The sequence below is a fragment of the Sapajus apella genome, unplaced genomic scaffold, assembly GCF_009761245.1.
Source record: "Sapajus apella isolate SASKATOON/1434 unplaced genomic scaffold, GSC_monkey_1.0 scaffold421, whole genome shotgun sequence".
Taxonomy (NCBI): domain Eukaryota; kingdom Metazoa; phylum Chordata; class Mammalia; order Primates; family Cebidae; genus Sapajus; species Sapajus apella.
The window spans coordinates 1-7,744 of record NW_022437357.1 but is presented as its reverse complement, the minus strand read 5'-3'; the positions used below and the strand labels follow the sequence as shown (position 1 = coordinate 7,744).

The 7,744-nt window shown below is 45.6% G+C and overlaps 1 pseudogene across 1 annotated transcript; it reads right to left on the bottom strand.

The window, feature by feature from the left end:
• Positions 1 to 1,016: 1,016 nt before the first annotated feature.
• LOC116545881 lies at positions 1,017 to 2,524 on the bottom strand (annotated as a pseudogene). Its single transcript, XR_004266496.1, has one exon. The product of XR_004266496.1 is annotated as a guanine nucleotide-binding protein G(s) subunit alpha pseudogene (transcript).
• Positions 2,525 to 7,744: the final 5,220 nt, after the last annotated feature.

Genomic DNA, 7,744 nt, shown 5'->3' with positions numbered 1-7,744 from the left:
TTTTTTTTTTTAGAGCTTCTACCATCCTGCATACTTTGCTGAAGACAATGGCTCTAGATAAATCTTCCCATTGCATGGTACATTTGGCCTCTGAGCATAGCCATATGTCAAGAGAGTTCTGGGGTCCTCTCTCAGGGGCCTTCCAAGAGCAGGGCAGCTTTCACCAGGGATAGAAAAATTAGGATATTTTGGCAGCAGCTCTTCATGTTGCTGCCTGGCAAACTATGCGCATAGTCGACCTGTCCACCAGCCTGAAGGATCTTCTTTGATAATATCAATAATGTCATTGGCATTAAAGCTGAGTTCATCTGTGTCCTGAGCGTCATAGGCATACAGAGCCTCACACTGTGGCACCTGAGGCTTGGGCTTGGGCTGGGGCTTGGGTCTGCCTCCTGCTGGGGGAGGCCGACAGATCCTCACAATTGGAGGGCCTGCAGCCCACACACTGACTGATATATGGTATGTTATAGGGACTTGTCACTTTGGGTTAGGCTGGGCCACCACCGAGCCTGATGGTCCAACTTGGGTAATCACTAGGGGGAGGGACACTGAGGCATGAGGCAGCTACCTGGGTTTGGGGAGGGCTGGGTTTAGCCTGGTTCTCTGAAATAGATACCCTAAGCTGTGAAGCCTTCCTCTTGAAGGGTTGAGGTGGGCAGTGCACAGGAGCCAAGCAGCCCAGAGTGGGTCACAGCCCAGGCCCTTCTAGGGTGTCACTCCTTTCCCCCTTGCATTTCAAGAAGCCCTCCTGCCTGGGAGCTTGTTCTTTGGAGGGTGCTGAGCCTAAATTTGCCACAGTCAAGTCAACATTCCTGCCCCACTGGCTTGGTTACAGGACTCTCACATGGGGGAGGAGAGCCCGCCTTGCACATTCCCCTGTATTTGCTATTTTGCACTCCTAACACCTGCCAATAAAGACTCTACACTGAAAAAAAAAAAAATTAGCTAGTGACCAATTTTTTTCTTTGCTCACATTTAATTTTTATTTTGATTTTTTAATGCTGCACAACACAATATTTATTTCATTTGTTTCTTTTATTTCATTTTACTTCTGTTTGTTTGCTGCTATTTTATTTATTTTTACTGAGAGTGAGAGGGAACTTTTGTGGCCTTTTTTTTCCTTTTTCTTTTTCTGTAGGCTGCCTTAAGCTTTCTAAATTTGGAACATCTAAGCAAGCTGAAGGCAGAAGGGGGTTTCGCAAAATCACTCGGGGGAAAGGAAAGGTTGCTTTGTTAATCATGCCCTATTGTGGGTGATTAACTGCTTGTACAATTACGTTTCACTTTTAATTGTGCTTAAGGCTTTAATTAAATTTGGGGGTTCCCTTCTTAGAGCAGCTCGTACTGACGGAGGTGCATGCGCTGGATGATGTCACGGCAGTTGTTAAACACACGGCGGATGTTCTGTGTCCACAGCGCAGGTGAAGTGAGGGTAGCAGTAGTGGCGCCCATCCCCACTGGCAGTGCTGATCCTCAGAAACTCATCTCGAATGAAGTACTTGGCCCGGGTCACGCATGGGTCCTCTCCAGGCTCGGGAGTAGCATCCTCAGGAGTAGTGTAGTGAGCAAATTCTGGAAAGTAGTCCTCAATCTTCGATTTCCCAGCAAGGACTTTCTCAGCGAGCAGATCTTGCTTGTTGAGGAACAGAATCACAGCGATGGTGCGCAGCCACCTGTTGTTCCAGATGCTCTTGAAGAGGTTCAGAGCCTCCTGAAGGCGGCTGGTCTGCTTGTCCTCCCGAATGACCATGTTGTAGCTGCTGCTGGCCACCACGAAGATGATGGCAGTCACATCTTTGAAGCACCGGATCCACTTGCAGCGTTCATCACGCTGGCCACCCACGTCAAACATGTGGAAGTTGACTTTGTCCACCTGGAACTTCGTCTCAAAGATTCCAGAAGTCAGGACGCAGCGAAGCAGGTCCTGGTCGCTCGGCACATAGTCGGCCTGCTTGACCACATCGATCTTGTCCAGGAAGTACTGGGTACAGTCAATCAGCTGGTACTCGTTGAAGCGCTCGTAGCACGCACGCACTCCTTCATCCTCCCACAGAGCCTTGGCACGCTCATAGAATTCGGGAGGGAAGTCGAAGTCAGGCACGTTCATCACACTCAGAATGTAGTCCACTCTGAACTGGTTCTCAGGGTTGGCCAGCTCCACAGGGGGCACCAGGTTGCTCATGGCGGCCACAATGGTTTCGATCGCCTCTTTCAGGTTGTTTTTGATGTCCTGCACTTTGGTTGCCTTCTCACCATCGCTGTTGCTCCTTGCAGCCTGCGGGTCCTCTTCGCCGCCCTCTCCATTAAACCCATTAACATGCAGGATCCTCATCTGCTTCACAATGGTGCTTTTACCAGATTCTCCAGCACCCAGCAGCAGCAGGCTGTGCGTGGCCCGGTAGACCTGCTTGTCCTTCTGCAGCTGCTTCTCGATCTTCTCGTTGGCCTAGCGCTGCGCCTTCTCCTCGTTGCGCTGGTCCTCCGTCTTACTGTTCCCGAGGCAGCCCATGGCGGCGGCGGCGGGCGCGGGTGGCCTCAAGCGGGCGGGAGGGCCGGGGCAGCGCCGGGCGGGCAGCCGGGGGCGGACTGGGCTCCTCTGTGAGGAGCGCCTGGGGCGGACTACTGGGCACGGGCCGCGGGCCGTGGGGCGCGCGGAAGGGCGCGAAGGGGAGGGTGGTGTCAGTCAGACCGAGGGGCGCGTGCAGCTCCCCCCACCTGGAGCGGAGGCCGAGGGGGCTGATGGCCGCCGCCGGCCGAGGCACACCAGAGCAGGAGCTGCAGGAGCTGCTGCAGCCGCTCTTGTTGCCTCAGCCCGGGCGCCCGCCGCCACCCCAAGCCAAAAGCGCCGCGGAGGGCCGGGGGAGGGGGGGGAGGAGGAGGAGGCGGCTGTGGCGAGGGGGGTGGAAGGAGGAGGGCCGAGGAGCCGCCGCTGCGGCGGCAGGGAGGGCGGGAGCAGGGGGAGGGAGGCAGCCCCCCGGGAGCCCGGGGAGGGGGTCCCTCAGCCCGCGCCCGGCCGGGGACGGGACAGGCCGGGGAGACGCCCCCCACCCCCGCATCTTTTTATCTTTTTTTTTTTTTTTTTTGTTTCACAATACATTTATTTAGAAAAGCAACATACAGTAATAGGTATTTCAGAGAAAGCAGCAAAGAGTAAAGAGAACTACAAAAGACATTTGGGATACAGCCGCTGTCTTCTGCCATCCACACACAGTGTATTTTACTGTAACTGACCAGGGGAACTCTGGTGCCAGGAAGTTCACAACCAAGTCTGTGGCCAGCACTGCAGCTGTAGCCAGTTCTGTGGACTGACGTTATGTTGGGATTCATTGTTCTTTCATTTAACAAATGTGACAGGGACTGGGCTGGGGACACACAGGAATAAGTGGGTCTCCGCCCGTGGGAGCTCAGAATCTAACAATGAGACAGAGGCGCAAACAGCTAGCAAAGGACAGCATAGGAAGCGCTACCAAGGCGCAGGCTCAGGGTGCTATAGGGACCTGCAAGGCCACCGGACTGAGCTTTGGGTAGCTGGGAAGGCTTCCTGGAGGAGGTGAGGCCAGAGGTGGGGTAAGCCTGGGCCAGGCACAAGGCAGGCCTCTTGGCTCCCGCGTGTGCTTCCTCAACACCCTGTGTACAGGCCCCTCAGCTGACCTGTCTTCTGTGAAATTCTCTATCCTATTGTCTGTCCTATTCGCACTGTGCTTTGTCTTGGTGGTTGGCTTTCACGAACCCACATCTTACCCTCCAAAAGTAGGCTGCTGTTTCCCAGGAGGTTCTTTTTTTTGAGACAGAGTCTCACTCTGTCACCCAGGCTGGAGTGCAGTGGTGCAATCTCATGGAGCTGTAAAAATCCAATTTCCTTCGAGCTTTCTGCCTAGCCTTCCTTCACATGTAGCCTCCATTCTCCAGTTTTCCCCCTGTGAATCTGGGTAAAAAGAAATTTCAAAGTTCAAACCCTAAACATAAATAATTCTTCAGGAATATCTTATCCAACCTATTTCACTTATAGTTTTTAGTTTTAGAAATGCACAGAAGTAATGTGTGATAAAATTCCATGAAAATGTGTCTTTCAAGAAGCATAAGGTAAAATACCTGTGATAAGAAAACAGGTACCATGGTTGAATTGGCAGTGTATCTTTTTATTTGTAGTTATTAATCATAGGCATTTTCTTTGGTGTGTGTGTGTGTATATCTCTCCTATCTTGTGCTCATGTAGTCTTGATTAATTATTCAAGGCATCACAGAAAGCAATACATATTTTTGTTTGGGAATGTAGAATTGCTTTGCAATTCACATAAAGCATGTAGGTTCCAGTAGTTTAAGTAACAAATATAAAAAGATTGTCTGGAGCAATTCTCAAAGCCTTTACTACATGAATACACATGTTGACTTTTCCAGACAACATCAGAGTATTCAGCATTTTCCATGATTCATATTTCACCTAACATTTTATGCATTATACTATTTAACAAAGTAAAAGAGGTTGTGTTATTTGTTTCATGAAAAAAAATTTTTTTTTGTGGCTATCTCTTATCAGCAGAAAAGTTTTATTCCTTTTGAGGACAAACAATTAAACCACATCCAAGGTCTTAACTTACGAACAGAAACCAAAGTAGCCATTGAAAGCATTAGATATTGGGTACAAGACATACACTGGGGAGAATGCTTTGCCATCTGAAGCTCACACCACACTGGCCCAGTGGACAGCTGTGCACTCTGCTTGTGCTTGGGTGTGGCTGAGGGGAAGGCATGTCTGCAGGATGGAAGGAGGACAGCTGTGTTTCACAAGTACTAAAGCATTTTAGACTGCATGGGGAGGTATATATTTTCACGTTGAAGGGAAGAGAGGAAAACAGCAAAGTCCCTCCCACAAACCATTAGGCTGCCTTGCAGAGAGCCACGGCAGAGAAGTGGACCTCTCCTTGCTCACGCTCGGTGAATTCTCTGCAGACCTTGGCAGCATCCTCGGAAAGGAACGCAACCTCGGAGGAGGAACCCGGGCATGGGGCAAGCGCTCCTGCACCTGCCCTTCGACGTGGTGACCAAGCAGCGGCGCCTGGATGATATCCTCAGGAACCTCTCCCAGCAGCCCGAGGAGCTGCGCGACCTCTACAGCAAGCACCTGGTGGCCCAGCTGGCCCAGGAGATCTTCCGCAGCCACCTGGAGCACCAGGGCACACTTCTGAGGCCCTTGGAGCGCAGAACTCCCCCAGTGGCGGTCTCGCCTCATAAACACGTGTCTGGCTTCAGCATCTTGCTGCAGACCTCCTCCACCGGGGATGCTTGGGGCGGCTCTCGCAGGCCACACCGCAAGCCAACCATCCTGCGCAAGATCTCCACAGCCCAGCAGCTCTCAGCCTCGGATGAATCACGTAAATACAGTCAACTGATCTTCAGCAAAGAAGCAAAGGCAGTACAATAAAGCAAAGATAGTCTTTTCAACAAATGGTGCTATATATTCACATGCAAAACACTGAATCTAGACACAGGTATTATTCCCTTCACAAAAATAAACTTAGAAAGACTTATAGAGTTAAATGTAAGATACAAAACTATAAAACTCTTAGAAAATAAAGTGCATGAAAATCAAATGACCTTGGGTATGGTGACGACATTTTAGATATAATACCAAAGGTATGATCCATGAAAAAAATAATTGATAAGCTGAACGTCATTAAAATTAAAAAAAAAAAAAAAACTTCTGCTCTGTGAAAGCCAATGTCACGAAGATAAGACAAACCAAAGACTGGGAGAAAATATTTCAAAGGCACATCTGCTAAAGGACTGTTATGCAAAATATACAAAGAACTGTTAAAATTCAACAAGAAAGCACACAACCTTTTTAAATGTGCCAAAGGCCTTAACTGATGCCTCTCCAAAGAAGATATTCAGATAGCAAATAAGCATAGAAAGGAGCTCTATATCATATGTCATTTGGGAAACACAAGTTAAAACAACAATGTGATACCACAGTACACCTATTAGAGTGGCGAAAATCCAGAAAGCTGACAACATCAAATGCTGGTGAGGATCTGGAGCAACACAAACTGTCGTTCGTCATTAGTGGGAATGCAAAATGGTACAGCAACTTCGGAAGACAGTATAGCAGCTTCCTACAAAAGAAAGAAACTCATACATTTCTACTCATGTCATATGATATGAGTAGAAAACTAAATCCTGCTCTTTGACATCTACTCAAAAGAGTAGAAAACGTATGTTCATATGAACATTTGTACCCAGATGTTTAGAGCAGCGTTATTCATAATTGCCAAAACTTGGAAGCAACCAAGTTGTCCTCTGGTAGGTAAATGAATTATAAACTGTGGTATATTAGAAAATAGAATATTATTAAGTGCTAAACAGCCATAAAAAGACATGAAGGAAACTTAAATGCATACTAAGTGACTAAAGCCAATTCAAAAAGGTTACATGCCATATGATTCCAACTACAGTTAAAAAAAAAAGTTAAAAAAAAAGTTAAAAAAAAAAATTCATGTTTGCCAGTGGTTGGGAAGGATTGGTTAAAGGAAAGGATGAATAGGGAGAGCACAGAGGGTTTTTAGGCTAGTGAAAGTTGCGTGATAATTTAACAGTGGATATATGTCATTATATGTTTGTCCTAACTCACAGACTATACAGCACCAAGAGTAAACCCTAATGTAAACTACTGACTTTTGGGTGATTACAATGTGTCAATGTAGGGTCATCAATCGTAACAAGTATAGGAATTTTCACTCTGATAGGAAATGTTGATAATGAGGGTGGCTTTACATGTGTGGAAACTGGATTGATATGGGAAATCTCTGTACCTCCCTCTTAATTTGTCTCTGAACCTAAAATAAAGTCAAGAAAGAGACAGACAGATTCATCATTTCTGATGTACACTCTACAGTTAACCCTTATTTAACCACAATTCATTTAACAGAGAAATTATAACACATCTTAAAAAGAAAATCTCAAAATATTAAATCACTTTGTCCCTACTACTGGTGTAGCTAAAATTTTAGCACCTGCACCTATGGCTAACCTCTACTCATCAACTATCATCTGAAGTAGATTTGTACTGACAGACTTAGTAAAATAATCCATGAGCTAATTTTTAAAATGTATTGATTGAAAAACCAGACTAAGAACAATATAATCAACCTAAGTACAAGTGTAATTATTTGCTGATCATTTCTCAATGTTCACCAAAAATTCAACAACTAAACTTATATGCATATATAATCTTTATCCATCACATTGATAAAAGTTATATTAAGTATTATGAGTGAGTGTGTGGGAAAGCAAGAACTCTCATATACTTTAATGTGTTAGAGCAAAGCAATAAGGAATTTTGGAGCTTTGATTTAGCAGTATCTACCAAAATTTTAAATGTGAATATACTTTAACTCAGCAATTCCTTCAAGGCATATATTCTGCAGAAATATTTACACATGTGCAAAAAGGTTTTTTTTAAATAATATTTTTTTGTTAATTGCAGTGGTGAAAATGTGAAACAATCTAAGCACCAACCCATAAAGGAATGGTACCATCTGGTATACACTTAGCAGTTAAAAAAAGCTTGGTAGATATTTTCTTGAATTATATTTCCTTGCATGACTAGTACAGGAAAATATTTCAAAGACATGTTAACAAACAAAAAATCAAGCTTTAAACAGTTTAAAATATGGAACCACAATGTTAAAAAAGAATTATATATATATAACATGTGTAGAAATCTATTTTAAAATTGATATATATG